This window comes from Pseudorca crassidens, chromosome 9 (genome assembly GCF_039906515.1).
Source record: "Pseudorca crassidens isolate mPseCra1 chromosome 9, mPseCra1.hap1, whole genome shotgun sequence".
In the NCBI taxonomy this organism is placed as follows: domain Eukaryota; kingdom Metazoa; phylum Chordata; class Mammalia; order Artiodactyla; family Delphinidae; genus Pseudorca; species Pseudorca crassidens.
In genome coordinates, this window is record NC_090304.1 from 2,598,752 (window position 1) to 2,615,787 (window position 17,036).

At 48.5% G+C, this 17,036-nt stretch overlaps 1 protein-coding gene across 4 annotated transcripts in view; it reads right to left on the bottom strand.

Moving 5' to 3' along the window:
- NAP1L4 (nucleosome assembly protein 1 like 4) overlaps nucleotides 1-8,607 on the bottom strand; it is a 63,676-nt gene extending 55,069 nt beyond the window's left edge. Inside the window, exon 1 of one of the 4 annotated variants that reach the window (XM_067747942.1) lies at nucleotides 8,487-8,607. The gene's annotated coding sequence lies outside the window, so the exon portion shown is untranslated. Of the gene's footprint in view, nucleotides 1-7,997; nucleotides 8,115-8,463 lie in introns of those variants that run through there. The other 3 variants (XM_067747943.1, XM_067747944.1, XM_067747945.1) reach the window with 3 other exon arrangements.
- Between the last annotated feature and the right edge of the window lie 8,429 nt (nucleotides 8,608-17,036).

A 17,036-nucleotide genomic window follows, 5' to 3' on the forward strand; every position in this document is an offset into this window, starting at 1 on the left:
TAATCCTGAACCCATTTAGAAGCCTCCAGATAACAATTAAAATAACTACCCTATGTGGATGGTTTAATCTGGTAACCATGGTCTTCAAACTTGGTTCCGAGAAAAACAAGTTTGGGGACATAAAGGGTTTCTTGTAACGGCCACTGAAGTTCTAAGTTATCCTTAGTAAGACTGGTCCATTTAGTCAAAAATGTCTATGAGGAAAGATCATATAAAGATCAATAAAACACATCAGGTGGGACTTCCCTGGTGGCGCAATGGTTAAGAGTCCACCTGCCAACACAGGGGACACGGGTTCGATCCCTGGTCCGGGAAGATCCCACATGCCGTGGAGCAACTAAGCCCAAGTGCCACAACTACTGAGCCTGCGCTCTAGAGCCTGCGAGCCCCAACTACTGAGCCCACGTGCCACCTCTACTGAAGCCCGCGTGCCCTAGAGCCCGTGCTCTGTAACAAGAGAAGCCACCACATTGCAGTGAAGGGTAGCCCCCGCTCACCGCAACTAGAGAAAGCCCGCGCGCAGCAACGAAGACCCAATGCAGCCTAAAATTAATTAATTAATTAAAAAACACCTCAGAGGGACTCCCCTGGTGGCGCAGTGTTTAAAACTCCACGCTCCCAATGCAGGGGGCCCAGGTTCGATCCCTGCTCAGGGAACTAGATCCCACATGCATGCCACAACTAAGAGTTCACATGCCACAAATAAGGAGCCCACCTGCCGCAACTAAGACCCAGTGCAACCAAGTAAATAAATAAATAAATAAATAAATATTTAAAACAGCCAAACAAAAACACATCAGAGTTCCCGAAGGGAGCCACCTCTAAAACATTTAGATGATTGGTATCCCATTGTTGGATTCAGAACACAAGAGTACTCGCCAGAAGGACAGTCTGTCCCTATCCAGATCCCAAATAAAGCCAGAGAGCTCAACCAAAACGAGGGAGCTTGAGATCCACGAGGAGACTTGCCTAACCAAGTTATGGCAACTTGTGAAAGTGAAGAGCACAAAGGGCTCAAGTGTGGGTACCTTGCTCAACTCTGGGGGTTGCCACTCCTTGGTGGGTATCTCCTTTGGATCCCACTTCTGACACCATGTAATGGCAACCTAAAAGAAAGGAGGTAAACTGAGGCAAGCTCAAGTTACCAGAAATCGAGTTTATTTGGGAATAGCAGAAGAACTGCAATTTGGGACACGTTAAACTGCAGTGAGTGACAGGTGAGCCTGAAGGTTTAGGGCAGGTTGCTTTTACAGGCAAAGAGTGCAAAAGGGGAAAACCCGGTTAGGAGCCACGCAGCAAGTTCACTGACTTGAAGATGGAGAGAGATTCTTGGAAGACACTCACCGGTTATAGCATAAGTCTCAATCTTCTGTAAAGCAGGCAATTTTGGGAAATCAGTCTCACAGTCTTCAACTTTCATTTTCCTGAGGATGCATGCATGAGAGCTACCCGTTCATACCCTCTGGTTCCATTTTAGATTAAAATCCTTTCACATTTCAGATCCAGACCCTCTTGACCTTTCCCTACCCCCACCAACCACTTCACTTCCTGCCACCACTTCCACCTGCTCAATTCAAAATTACTGTTGCTGTTGTTGGAATAGATGACAATCAACAGCTCAGTCAGGGTCAGGATCCTGCAGTTCAGCAGCATTCCCAAGAAACCCACTGTCTAGAAGTAGAGTGTGAAGCCACTCCTTCTATCCTGTTCACTATGTAGTAGTCTCTGGGACCGAAACAGCCTCTGACATAATAAATACCTGGTGAACGAATAAACACTCTATTGCAGAATAGAGGCCAAAGACGTTCACTTTCCCACAGAATGACACCACTCCAATTTAAAAGATCCCATGGATACAATGATCCTATTTTCGGTGACATGATGACAAAGCAATTAAGTTAAACCCAACAAAACATTCTCTCCGCCCCCAAAAGGAGTTAAATCAAGGAAAGAAAAACAAACAAAATAATGAGTTTAAACAATAGAAAAGAAAATACTCTGAGGTCAAAACAACAACACAAACCCAGAAATCAATGTTTAAAGCAAAGCACACACACTATAAACAATATGGTTTTGATCCGGGTTTGAATCCCATCTCCATCATTTCCTAGCCGTGTAACCTCGGTTTCAACATCCATAAACTAGAAGGGACCTACCTGAGAGGCTGCTGTGAAGACGGAATTAAACACAGGAAGTGCCCAGTACACGATCTACTCCAGGTCTCTCTCCACTTTTATAACCGCTTACAAATCATCCTATCTATTGCTTGATATGAAACCAACAAATCGAGTTAGTTTAAACATTGCTACCCTTATCTAAGAAAAAATAATGTAGAGTGGTGACATATCACAAACAAGCTGGAGTTCAGTTACTCAAGTTTCACACCACAATTTATTCGCTTTTGTTTAGCAATCACTATCAAACAAAGCTTTCTTAAAATAGAAAATTATAAGGAATTACCAAATTTGCAAGTGTGAGAAATATAACCATCCATTTGTTTTAAATGGTGGCATACTGCGTTTAATATTAATTTTATGAAACCACAGTCCCAAGCCTCATCAAAAGGGTCTCTTACTTCTAAAAGGCAATCAAGTTGACATATGAAAGGAATACCAGGCAAAAGAACATTCTAAAACTTCAAAAGAATACAGCTGTTCAGTTTCCCTTCCAGGGTCAAAAACTTTGAGCCTATAATTCTAAATCTGGATTGACATGCAAATTTCCATGATTACACAAATGAATGTTTTGCTTTTATTTATATAAGCTACCTCACAATCCGATTTATGGATTAATTTATTTTTACCCCAAACAAAAAAATTTTCCTAGGGGAAAAAAATTTATTTTTGTAGCAAGTTATCCAATATAACTTTAAATTCTTAATTTTTAACTGAAAACATTTAGCCTACAGTTAGAGAGTAATCCTATAATTTCAAATTGGGCCACTCTCAAGAGACAAAGAAGGTGTAAATTGGGGAACATGGTCGCCCTTCACATAACCAAAACTTTTAATACATTTATTAGCTGTCTTAAGTCAGAGGTCCTCCATATCTTCCCATGAGATGATTAAAATTAATTTAAATGTAATCAACATGTTTCTGTTAAGACTTTAGAATTTCAATATAGTCTATAATACTTATTAAATTAGGGTGGCAGTTAAATGAACCCCACAGCATAATCACTTGGTTCACATAAAAGTCTGAGGGCTGGCGATCCCATCGTGGAGTCTGATCAGTCCCAGGGTACAGGTCCAAATCCTCCAGGAGTACCAGACCATACTTTGGCTTAGGACACATCAGAAAGGACAAAGAAGCCATTCATCTGCTCTAAGAAGGAATCAGGATATCCCCACAGGACATCCCAATGTCTCTACCCACAAAACCTGGCCACTACACAAAGCCCTAATCAGGAGATTCTTTATCCAGTCTCTGTCACTGCATTCCTTAGTACTGGGAGTTAATTGCGTTGGATTCAATATGCCAGCAGGTAAGTCAAAACATCTAAAATAAACAACCAGATAACTTATGTAAATAGCTGAAATAATGGAAAATGTCCTTGTAAATCAACAAACCCTTCAATATACTTGTAATCTCTCAAAAGTTAAAAAAAAAAAAAGTGTTCAGATTCTAAACTCAAACCAGTGGTCTTAGAATTATGTTCTGATTTCAATCACGTGTAATGATTGATAATCTAATACATATGCACTTCTTCTTTTGCCACGATCGAAAAATCTATTTTAAAAATCACATATATTACATGTTTACAGATGAACTAAAGTGGCAAATAATTATTGCTGCTAAATGTTAGGTACATATGGGGGAATCACTACTTCTACATATGTTTGAAACTTTTTATTGTCATGTTTTTGAAAAAAGAATGGATGAACGATCCATCTCTGGCCTCCCACTGAAGAGTAAGTTCCATGAAGGCAGAGATCTATCTACTTGCTCAACGCAGCAGTCCCTGGGCCCAGCACAGGACTAGGCAGGAGACAGTGGCCAAGCAATCTGCTTCACCCATTCGCTCACCGCTGCTGAGTGATGATCTGCTCGTGTGTCACCTGTATACAGCATGGTGGTGTCAGGGACCCTAGGCACACCTTAGCCGCTCCTAAGAAGGTTCGGAAGACACACAGGAAGTCACATCTGCTTAGAAGATCGAATGGCCATGAGACAACGGTGGACTGTTTTTTCAGAAGCTTGCTAGAGACCAAGTCCTCAGTTTTCAGGAAGAAAGTAAAAAAGTTTCCCTTCTTTAACCAAAACAGTCTATTTTTACTCAAGGCACACTGGTTCTTCATCGTTATAGCTCCAATTTCCTCCTCCACTCTATCGTCCGCAATTCGTTAGTATATGACTGAATGAGTCAAATATTTGAAGGTTTTTCTTAATCCAAGGTCTTGTCACCTTGTCAGTAAGGCTTTACCCTCTCCACCCTATTTAAAACCCAAATCCCTATTCCTTCTCTCTACTTTTGTTTTCAAAAGCACCTACCACTGTCTAACTTGTTTGTCTCCCAGTGTGGAAATACTTGAGGGCAAGATCTTTTGTCTGTTTTGTTCAGTGCAATAAAATACCCCAGTACCTAGAACTGTGCCTAGCAGAGAGATGGCATTCGTGGATGAACAGATGCCAAGCACTGAAAGCTACTTTGGATAACTGGGTAAACAAGTAACGTTTTAAATTACAATACTTACACCCTTTGCATGTATTTAAATTGTATAGTCGATCTTTCTACCACACCACACAACTATTACACAGAAATCATCTTCTCTTGTTTTTGAACAGGCTTTTTGGGATAATAATAAAATGCACAGTACATACACTAAAAAAAAAAAAAAAAAAAGTCCCACAGACCCAGAATGGAAGCACCTTTAATAACAGCTGACAGTATACTTTTAAGAGGAAATTTTCAAGGCTACACAGTGAGGGGCCAATATCAAAAGGTAAAGTTCATTAAGTGATCTTTTGTAGTTTTCTTACTACAGAAATACACTGCCTCTCCTGTTACTAAATACTCATGAAATTTAAAATTCAATGGCAAACAGTGTAAAGCAGCCCTGCTTTCTCTGAAGAGGGCAGGGTAGAAAACCAATGGCTGTCAAACAAAAACAAACCTACGTCGTCTGTTTTGAAAATTCCGTAACAGTCAAACATAAAATTCTTCACTACCCATTAATAAGGGTTGTGCTCAAGGAAAAATCTCACAATTGCAGTTTAGGAAGGCAAGTATTCACTGAACTAGGAGAAATTGTGTAAATTAAGCTAAGGCTGGAGGAGAGCAATTTCCTGCAATAATTCCGCACCAGCTACCTTCTACTTCTGAAACCATCCCAGTGGCAGACTAGTCAAACTAAGTAATATGAACCTTTTACTTTGGATGCCTAAACACCTTTACCTCTAGAAAACAAAACAGCACTCCTTAGACAGCAATCCCAGACCAACCTCCCAACGCTCCTCAATGCTGCCTTGATATTCAAAATGCCATCACTGGGAACACTGGTTCTGAGCAGTAATGGTTCTTCCCTGTTTCATACTGGTTGGTGGCCCTTAGGGCTTTGGGAATTTAAACCACCCTCGGCCTACAGATACTATTTATCAAAAAAAAAAAAAAAAAAAAAACCACAAAAAAAAAATCCCACAAAAAACAAACCAAAAAACCCCCCTGGGTTCTCCAATAAAACTTTTGGAAGTACAACATGAGCTTATCAGAACAGTTTTAAACCATTTTACAACTGTGGACAATGAACAGGAAAAGAAAAGCCGCTCTGAAAATAAGTAATTCGTAACTCTTATGACCCCACGCACACATTTACATTTGAGGTCACCTCCTCCTGATGCTAGAAGACTATCAACTGCTCAAAGAAAAAAGGAAAAGATTTCACTCTGAACCCTAGCTGGTCAGAGAACTGCAGATACAGGGAATTAATATGCTCTCAATATCAAGAGGTTGGTAAAAATCCTGACAGGTTAACGGCAACATTTTAACTAAAGATTCAAGTATGAATTCAGACTGTCACGTACTGATGAACACATCCCAACTCGAAGCACTCAATTTCTAAAAAATTTTGAACTGTCTCATACAGATTAAAATCTCTCAACTCAGAATATCATAGAAGGGTCTGATAATCTAAATGGTCAATTCACAAAGCTACAATGTCTGTAAACTTTTAGAGGACACAACCCTAAAGCACATGTATCCTTTCCAGAATTCAGTTTACTGAGATTATCAAACCAAGTGATAAAATCAGCTACTGCAAAGAATTCAATCAATTTCTCCAATCTCTATTCTCTATAGTATTTTCAAAAGTAATGCAAAAGTCACAAAAGCATTTAGATGTTATTTTATAATACAGAGGCACAAATAACCGCAGACATTCTGAATTAGTAACACGGGTCAACCAGGGAAAAAAAAGACTGTAAATGTATGTGTAATAACAGGTATTTAAGACAGCACTACAGCGTTGAAATTATTTATATAATTATAATTATTTTGAGAATAATTACTCTACCACGAGAAGAGGCCTCAAACTTCTAGTGAAAGTGTTCCTAAGTAAACTTGAAATGGTCACAATTCCTATACCTATTTTATCTATAAAACGAATCCCCTTTGTCACTATAATTCTATAAGAAATTAAGTTTTGTAATGGTATTTTTATTTACCAAGAGTCTTATCTTCAATCCTTCCAAATCTCAGAATAGAATACTTTACCTTCAAAACATGAAAGAAAAAACTTTCCTTGTCACAAAACAAAACAAAAAAAAGGCAGCTAATAAATTGACAAAATTCATTTTCTGGGGTTTCTTTTTCCTGTCAACTCTTAACAAGTTAACCACTAATAGATAACGCTAATTTTTAAGCCATCTCCCTCTACTTTAGTCACTCATTTAACCTTTTAAATATATCCCTACTCTATCACCACCTTTCTTTCTCGGAAGTTCATTTTACATTTGCATATCATTTATCCCTCTAGCTATTGTTAATCACCGTCTGAAATCATTTCCAGATTCTACTATGGGAAGCATTTAGCATTCTGTGGAATCACAGAATTCTGAGCTGGAAATGATCAACCAGCATCAGTGATGCTCAAAAACTAGACTTCAGTGAGGCTCAGCGCAATAACAAAAACAATTTATTAAAACTTCTCATCTCTTCTACAGAAACAGTAAAGCTGGGCAAAATTAAAACTGCCTGTATTTTAATCCAAGTTATGGATTAATCTTCCAGGGCCGCAAGCTTCCTGAGTGGTTAAACGGGAAAACAACAGTGCTTATCGCATAAGTTATTAGACTATTATGAAATGAGTCAACGCAGGCAGAGATTATCGGAGTCCCTGGTGTGCAGGACAGCTATTAATCACTTAGAGATACAGTTACTTCTACAGGAAGGCAGTAATTTTTGAAAAGACAACTTTTAAGTTCAACAACTCACTCTGAGAATTTTCACAAGCCTATTTTTATACTTTACAGCGACATGCAAGTAAAACAGAGGGGACATGTGAACCAAAGCCCTGCTGGCAGGTGAGTGCAGGAGCAACCCCGCCAGGAACCCGACACAGCCTTCTTCGGGGCCCAAAGGCTTCTTGCAGGACTCGGCTTATACAGACCGGGGATAACTGCGGACGGCGGGAAGTCTAATCATTAACAGAAAGCATTCGGAAAACACAGGATCGAGGGGGCGGGCGGGGGAGTGGCCCAGCAATCAGGTACAAACACACCGATGTGACTGCTGTCACCACCTCCGGACTAAGACGCGCAAGGCAACGTCCCATCCGTGACGCTCACGGACTTCTCGGACGGCCCCACTTCCCCGTCCGCAGGATGACGTTAAGCAGTAAAGTAGCGCAGACTCGGCGGCCACCCTGCCGGGCACGCCGGGCCCGTCCGGCTCCCGGCGCGTCCGTTAACGGCTGCGAGCGCACGTCGCCGCCCGTCCCCGACAACACCCAGGACCGTGTAAGGTCCTGGTGTCGCCCCGGCACACGCGGCAGCCTCACCCACCCGTCGGACGCGGGACCGGAGCCCGCTGCAGCCGCGGCTAACGGTCACTCAGCCCTGGGAAGGCTCCGGTTCCGAAAACAAAAGGCCCCTGGGCGGCTCCGCGTTCGCCCGGGTCCTCGCGGCTCGACCCGTGGCCTTAACCTTCCCGGGGACGCCGCGGGGCCGGCGGGCGGGAGCCGCGCGGGAACAAAGCTCTCCTGACCTTCAGGCCGCCGCGGGAGGGGCGGGGCGCGACACCTGCCGCCGCCGCCGCCGCCGCCGGGCCCCGCCCGGCTCCCCGCGTGCCCCGGTCGCATCCGCGTCGCCCGCTCCCGCCCGCCCGCTCCCCACCGCCGCTCCGGGCGCTCCGGGCCCGGCCCCGCCCCTGCCGCCCCGGCCTCCCGAGATAGCGGCCCCGGGCCTCCTCCGCGGCTCCCACCGCCCCGGCCCCGGTCCCCGCCCCGCCGGCCGCCACTACCACCGTTACCCGGCCGAGCCTCGCGTCCGCACCTCACGCCTCCTGCGGCAGTGGCGGCGGCCGTCTGGGTTTCGCTCGCTCCGGGAGTGCGCCGCCGTGGCCGCCAACAACGCCGCCTCCCATTGGCTGAGTCTCCTGGCCCCGCCCTCCTCGAGCAAAGCGGGCTACGATTGGGAGGGCGCGGCGCAAGTCAACTACGCTTCGGCGCCGCCGGTGACGGCCAATCGGAGGCCGCCCAGGAGGCGCCGCGCTGAGCGGGGCTGAGACCCGCGGGCCGGATGCAAATAGGGATGTGTGACGTCAGCGTGGCGCGCGCCCGCGTTCCTTCCGCCCCTTTAAGGACCGGAGGCGCGCGGAGGTCACGTGTGGGGGGCGTGTTCTCTTCGGGCGCACCCTTTTTCCGGCCCCACACTCATCCCGGTCTGCGCAGCCCATTCCCCATCCCAACAGCCCACCCCGACCGATCACCCCCGCTCGGGCGCAGTCCACCCGCCGGCCTGTGCACCCCCCTTCCCCAGCCCCCCGTGGGACTGGGCGCTGTCTCGGGGCCCACCCACCTCCCGCGACCCCTGCCTCCCCCCCCACCCCAGTTGAGTTCCAGCCCCAGGGACGCGCGCGCTGACCCCGCCGACCTCCGCGACCCCATGGCCTGGGCTTCCCCCCTCAAATCCCCGGGCTCGTGCTGCCTGCTGGTCTTGGCGCGTGGGGTCCCCTCTTCCTCCCCCACCCCATGCCGCGCACTCACGGGCTCTCCCAGGGCAGCGCCCAGGCCCGCGTCCCCAGCGTCTCAGCCCGGCTCGGGCCTAACAGACCCACCGGACAGAAGAAAGGGCCGGGCGGCTGGGGCCGGGGTACTGACCCCGGCCTCTCCACGTTACAGTTCCTGGAAAAGCGTTAATCTGAAAACCGCTTGAGTAAGACGACAGTTCGGTGGAAACCCACATCCGCCAGGCCCGGGCTTCTGAGAGTGTGTTTCTGGGCGCTATCTTCCGTTGAGGGGTCTTTGATTATTTTTGTCCGTTTCTTCAGAAACTGTCCTTTCTTTGAGCGGGGTCGCTTCTGAAACCCGTTCTAACTTTCATCAAGTTTGAAGGGGGCGGGGGGGAGGAGTTTGAAAGCATCCAGAGGCTCTTGTTGGATGGGGCTGTTAAGGACGTAACGTCAGTTAACCAGCCGCAGGGTGCCCAGCAGGTGCCCAGGTGGGACCCACACGGCGGGGACCAGCCTCTGCCCCGCATCTGTACTGAGAGGGCGTGTGTGGGATCCCTGCTTGCCTTACTTGGATTTTCTGACTTTTCTGTAGTGACCTTGTTTTGTTTTTGCTGAGGATGGGGCCGAGCTGGGGGAGGAGGCAATAAACTACGAAAGAAAAGAGCACCAGCATTTTCAAGTTTGGAGGTCTGTCCTCCTCCTGTTTACTAAAGGCGCATATCCACGAGGCCACTGTATCTGGCCCTGCCTGTCTGTTCCGGGGTTGGAGCAGGTGGTGCAGCACGCCGGCGCCAGTTGGGGGAGCAGCCTGTGTGCTGGCCACTGGGCCTGGCCCTTGGTGGAACGGCTGTAGTGGAGTAGTGGCCTCTCCCTGGGTCACTTCAGTGAGTTGGTGGGAAGGTGGGCGACATTGTCCACAGCCTTTCTGCAACAGGACTGAGAATGGTGTTTTAATTTCCTGTGGCTGCCACAACAAAGGGACACAAGCCGTGGGGCTTAGAAAGTACAACAGCATTGTGTTCTCTCACCGTTCTAGAGGCAGGAAGGCAGAAATCAAGGCGTTACAGGGCTGGGCTCCCTTCAGAGTCTCCAGGGGAGGGTCCTTCCTGCCTCTTCCAGCTTCTGGGAGCTCTGGGCCGTCTTGGGCTTGTGGCTGCATCACATGGCCTTCTCTGTGTCTCTATGGGTCCTCCCCCCACACACGCTGGTCAAGCCACAGCAGGAGTTTAATTGCTAAAGGATTGATGAAGTGACATTTTCCAATAAAGGGAGACGAAGATCATTTTATATATACTTTTTAAATTATTGGCTGCGTTGGGCCTTCGTTGCTGCGCACGGGCTTTCTCTAGTTGCGGCGAGCGGGGGCTACTCTTCATTGCGGTGCGCGGGCTTCTCATTGCGGTGGCTTCTCCTGTTGCGGAGCATGGGCTCTAGAGCGCAGTCTCAGCAGTTGTGGCTCGCGGGCTTAGTTGCTCCGCGACGTGTGGGACCTTCCCGGCCCAGAGATCGAACCCGTGTCCTCTGCATTGTCAGGTGGATTCTCAACCACTGCACCACCAGGGAATTCCCCGTAGATCATTTTGAAAAATATTATAAGATCAGAATTACATTCAGGGCTCATGGGAAAGAATTGAGAAGTATTATCAGGAATCTTTTAAAAAGCGCAAAATATTTAACATGTGACCAAACAGCTCAAAATATCCCTACTCAAGTTCAGAAATACAATTATGTATTAGGAAACCATTACTCTCATTTTAGCCTGTTATAACAGGGTTAGTTGTTAATTAGTTCTGTGCTCCAAAAATGAATTATCTGAAACACTGTCTAATTACTATGCTCACAAGCTAAGCGAAGGAGTTTGTTTTGACATATGAAATCCAAAAATGGAAAGCATTACAAAGGAGGCAACTTATTAGTTACTGACACACTTCACTGCATTTGTGTTTAAAGATTCAAATACTACTTCTGCCTTAGGGTCCCTGGGTAACTTTTCATTGACTTTTGAGACGCTGGGTAATTTTACATGAAACTTGTTTTTTAACGACTGTTTTTATTTAGGACTTTTTAGTCCAAAGAGTTTTAGGTGCTAAGATGTAAACCTAAATTGCCACTGTCACCACTGAAATAATGAAGGGAAGATGAGATGTATGAATGTGGCATGGAGTCTATAGGAGGTAACAGATGAATCCATAGAAGCAGGTGAAGTGGCTTTCTCGAGGCCACGTTACTCTAGAAGCAAAACTGCCACTAGCTGAGTCTATTCCATTTGAAAAGTAAGTCATGACTCTGAATCTAAAGGATTCCCTGACTTTTCTTGCCGTTATTCTAATAATTACCTTGCAGATATTTTCTGTATGCACAGACTTTAATTTTAAACTACACGAGGGACTTCCCTGGCAGTCCAGCTGTTAAGACTCTGCACTTCCTCTGCAGGGGGCACGGGTTCGATCCCTGGTTGGGGAACTAAGATCCCACATGCCTCACAGCATGGCCAAAAAAATTAAATAAATATAAACTACATGAGGCTAGGACCATAACAATTTTCCGGAACCCTTATTTTCCTATTTCACATCTGTATACATTCTTGTTAAAATGGGATTACTCGTTTTTCCCACTTCCTATAGTGCACTTCCAAAGAGTTTTGAGGTACCTCGGAACAAATACAATACTCTCGGTGTACAGTTAAGTGTCAATGATCATCCAAATTTTAGGTTTGATGAATAGTTCCTTCTTTGTGGTTACTCTTGCAGAGATCCCAAGACACAGAGCCTAGGGTGTGGAGCTTATGTTGATACTGGTTTTGCTGGTGGCTGCTTCCGGTTAAGGTTAAGACTTACTGATAACATGATCAGCAGAATAAACTATAGCAGGACAATAACAAAAATTATCAAGTGCAACCAGGACCATGCAACCCGTATGTGATATTAATACATTAGAGTGGAAATCGCAGCCGTCTGAAACCCAAACATTTAAACCTTCTAAGTCACTTATTCAGTAAGGTTTCATTCTTTAAAAATGTAGCATATAAATTCCTCTCCATACACTCAGGAAAGCAAATTAAAAAAAAAAAAGAGCACACAATTAGGGGACAAGTAGAAGTATAAAAGAAAGATGGGCTATTCAAGTCACTTTTTCACCCAAAGAACATAACAGGGCGACTTCCTAAGTTGATCTTACTCCCCAGGTATTTCTTTTTCTTTTTTTTTTTTTTGCAGTACGCGGGCCTGTTACTGTTGTGGCCTCTCCCGTTGCGGAGCACAGGCTCCGGACGCGCAGGGTCAGCGGCCATGGCTCACGGGCCCAGACGCTCTGCGGCATGTGGGATCTTCCCGGACCGGGGCACGAACCCGTGTCCCCTGCATCGGCAGGTGGACTCTCAACCACTGCGCCACCAGGGAAGCCCCCCACCCCAGGTATTTCTTATAATGTCTTTTTAAATTTATTTTTTTTTTTCCCATGCAACTTAGCCCCATAAAACCAAGCCAAATGATTCATCTGGGATTCAATGGGAAAAAAAGCGATGTGTTTCCTTATTAGGGGAAAATGTTCTGGTGGACTCACTTGCTAATGCTTTGTCGCTACATTGTATGTTAGGAGTGATTTAAAGTCTTGTCAAGGGTAACTTTCACCCTCCCTGCTGACATTGGGACCACTGTCCCTTGTAAATCATTAACCATCTACAGAGTCATCCTGTCCTGGATTTATGATCTTGAGAAAGACATTTACCTTCTTGGATATTAATTTCCTTATCTGCTAGAGGAGATAAGTGATCTTTTGGGTACCTTTTAGTGCTAACATTCTGTGATGCTAGGTTATACAGTTCAATGCAGGGAATGTATATAAAAACATTTTGCTCAATGAAAAATTACATAGTTGCATATTCTTATTCTCAGAGCCACTACCACCTCTTCTTACCTCATTCCCTAACCAGAGATTGAACCCATGCCCCCTGCAGTGGAAGCGTGGAGTCTAAACCACTGGACAGCCAGGGAAGCCCTCTTGTGTCCTCTTCTTAAAAGGACACTCCAGTCACTGTCCTAGGGCCCACCTAATGGCCTCATCTTAACTTGATTACATTTGCAAAACCCCAATATCTGAATGTCACATGCCCAGGTTCCAGGAATTGGAGTTGAACCTGTAATTTGGAGGCTGCCATTCAGTCCACGTCGCACTAAGGCGGTGCCCCGGCAGTGGTCCTGGCCAGTAGGCCATGCAGCAGAGAGCAGGGGGAGAGGGGCAGGTGTTCCTGGGTCCAACCCCCCGGGGCCAAATCCTTGCTCTACCCGATTCCAGCCGGCAGGCCTGGCTGAGAGCCTGTGCCTCAGTTCCCCCATCTGTATAATGGGAACACTTAACAGCACCTGCTTCATGGGGCTGGGGGAGACTTGGAACAGTGCTGGTGAGCAGTCGCCTTGGTGCAGGTGTCTGTTCTGATGACCCCAGCCGCCTGGCACGGGCAGGGGACTCAGCACCTGAGGACACAGGGGCAGGGCGGGGAGTGGGTAACCTGCCCTTCAGTTCCTGCTCCCCAAGGCTTACCTCTCCTCCAAGGGCTCAGCCTGCATCCTGCCCCAGGTGATATCTGGTCCCTGGCAGCCCCAGGCCCTGGTGCTCAGTGGGGCCTGCACACTGAGTACGGGGCCACTCGGAGCCGCCCTTTGAGGGGCCAGAAGGGCTGACTCCTGGGTCTGCTTGTGGCCCAGACGCCACCTGGAGAAAGCAGGCCGGACCTGGGATGGTGGAGTCCACCTGTCCACACCTGTGGTCGTCCACGCCCCCTGGCCTGTCCCCTTCAGGGCTCTTACGGGTCTGGAGAAAGGCCCCTTTTGGGAGGTTGTGAATGATCTAAAACTCCTCTCTGTGCACATGTCCCTTTGTGGGCTCCTGCCATCATTTGGGTCCAGTCACCTCCTCTGAGGGGCCTTCCTTGAATATCCTGCCGCTGCCACCCCCGTGCTTATTACCATCAGGGCACCACTGCCAGCTTTCTTGACCACGGGCACTTGACGGGGAGCATGTTGATCCCCACCTCCTGCCCCATCCCCACCACTAGAAGGAGTGTATCAGGGAGGCTTCCAGGAGGAAGTGGTGTCCCAGCTGACACCTGAGAACCAGCAGGAGAGGCCAGGAGGGGAGCATAGCGCATTCCAGGACCTGCAAATAGCTCAGGGTGGCTCACGGCCCTAACGATAGCACGTGGGAGCCCCATCAGGAGGTGAGCCTGGGCAGGTGCCCCCAAGGTGATGCCTGGGCCAGGCTGCACGCCACGTCTTCATCTGCCCGTGGGCATGATGGGCGGGTGCCAGGCTCAGAGTGACGCTAGCATTGCCATCGCAAGCCCCCTCCCTGGGTCTGACGTCTTCTCGGTTCTCAGGCCCTGATTCCCAGATTCCCCAATGGAAACGGGAATAGGAGTCCCCTGCAGCTGGCCTCGTGCGGAGCGGCTCCTGGGAACCTGCACCACGTTCTATTCGTATCTGTTTTGAAATCAGGCAACAGTCCTCGCCTGCCTGCAGTCTGACTATATTTTCCTGCCACCCCCCCCATTATAATCACAAGTGGATTTGTTTAAATGAGGCATTAAGTCATATTAAACGTGTTTGTCTGTTCAAGAGGCTGAAGGTACAAGGGTGGAGGTCCTGTTGGTTTCCTGGGGCCGTCACGACGAAGTGTGCTAAACCACACAGCTTGAACAACAGAAATGTGTTCTCTCCCAGCTCTGGAGAGTCGTGTCTGAAATCGAGTTGTAGGTAGGCCCCGCCCCCACCCCGGAGGCTATAGAGGAGGATCTCTCCTGCCTCTTCCAGATTCTGGGGGCTCCAGGTGTCCCCGGGCTCGTGGCCGCGTCCCTCCAGCCTCTGCCTCTGTCCTCACGTGGCCTGTCCCCGTGGCTGTCTCCTCTTCTTTCAAAGATACCGTTCATATTGGAGTTAGAGCCCACCCTACTCCAGTGGGACCTCATCTTAAGTAATTACATTTGCGAAGAGCCTCCTGTTTCCAGATTAGCTCACACTGTGGACTTCTGGGTGGACGTGGATTTGCGGGGTTGCATTGTTCAGTCCAGTACAACAGGGCAGCTGCTGCAGGTGTCCTTGAGTTTCTGGAGCCTCTACACGATGTGAAGGCTGAGGGGCTTGGGGGGTGGCCTCCCACTGCCCACCTCCCACTCAGGGATCTGCCCTCACCCTCCCAGGCCCCGGCAGCGTCCCCAGGGACCCGGGGCGAGTCGCCCGCCCTCCGGCAGCAGACCCACTGGCTGCCTGCGCTTCCTGCCTTGCCATATCAGCTTTAAAAACCCACTCCCAGGGGACTTCCCTGGCAACCCAGTGGTTAAGACTATGCGCTTCCACTGCAGGGAGTGCGGGTTCGATTCCTTGTTGGGGAACTAAGATCCCGCATGCTATGGGCCAAAAAAAAAAAAAAAGAAAGAAAGAAAAAACCACTCTCAGCATGTGGGGCCTTGTGTCTTTTTTTGTTGTTTTGGCTACTGTTCCCTGACCAGGGATTGAACCTGCGCCCCCTGCATTGGAAGGGCAGAGTCTTAACCACTGGAACACCAGGGAAGTCCCTCAAGACACGTTCATTCTGACAAACACCCAGGCTTTTCTGACACCGGAGCCTTGCAGTGGCGTCTCTTGCTCTGTGGGCGCGATCCTTTCTGACTACCCACTGACAGCAGAAGCACCAGCAAACGGATCTCCACTGGGCTGGTTCCTCCTCAACCAGGAGGGTCCCAGCTCTTCACGGGCTAAGGCCACCCTCGTGCCCTTGGCTGGAGGTCACAGCCCGTCCTCCTGCCGCCCCATCCTCCACGCTGCCCGCCAGCACACTGGTGGCATTCTGCTGCCCAGCGTCCTTCTGTGATCCCTGCTGCCCCCAGTGAACTCAGAACGGGGCAGGCACAGCGGGCGTCAGTTCGTTGAAAAGTCCCCAGATGTGCTAAGTAAGACCAGGGCTGAGAGGTGCTGGGATTAGAACTCCAAGGCCCCTGGCCACCTCGTGGCTTTCGTTTTCCCACCGTCGTAACTTTGACGCCACCGGGCTCTGAGCTCACGCACACCTGTTAACAGCCCCTCTACGCAGGTCCCCAGCCTGGCTCGCCCTCTGGCCGTGGGGAACTCAGGGGGTTACCCTCCAGGGGTGGCCCTGCCCTCGGTTTCTGCTCCTTGTTCGGCCTGAGCTCCCCCCAGACTGAGCTCAGGAGGACGGGCGCCCCGTCTTCCTTCCCACCTGGAGACTGTGCCTCATCTCGGGGCCACTGAATGCTGGCAAGGCCTTGGCTGAGCAATGTCCCACCTCCAGAGGAGGAAATAGAGATGGGCTGGATGACTCCCTCAGCCCCCCAGCTCAAAAACGGCTAGCCCACAACCAACCTGGCCCTGGAGGGGCCCTGCCCCTCGCCTCTCGTGGGCACTGCTCAATGAGTAACCCCCCGAGCTGGCAGAAGAGAGGGAGCCCGGGGCCCCAGAAGCACCCGACATCCCTCCCCAGGGCGGTGGCCCCCAGGTCATGATGCTCTAATGACAAGGACACATGGAGACAAGAGGAAGAAGCAGATGACATCAGAAAATAGCCACCATCTATTCCGTGCGGAGAGGGCCGCTATCTGTAAACTCAGAAGGAAGGTGTCGGGAGCCTATCCCCAAACTGTTACAGGCTCGCTCTAGATGGCCTTAAGGGGACACTCCGTCGTTACTTTAGTCTGGTAATCTTCTGCATGATTCGATTTTTAAATCGTGAACCTGTGATTTTTTTAATAATGAAAACATGAAAGATTTCTCTTTGGGGAGAAGCACGAAGACAATTTTGGCTCTTACCGCTGGAAAGAGGTTTCATGCACACACGCAGAAGAAACTTTTTACAGGTGAACT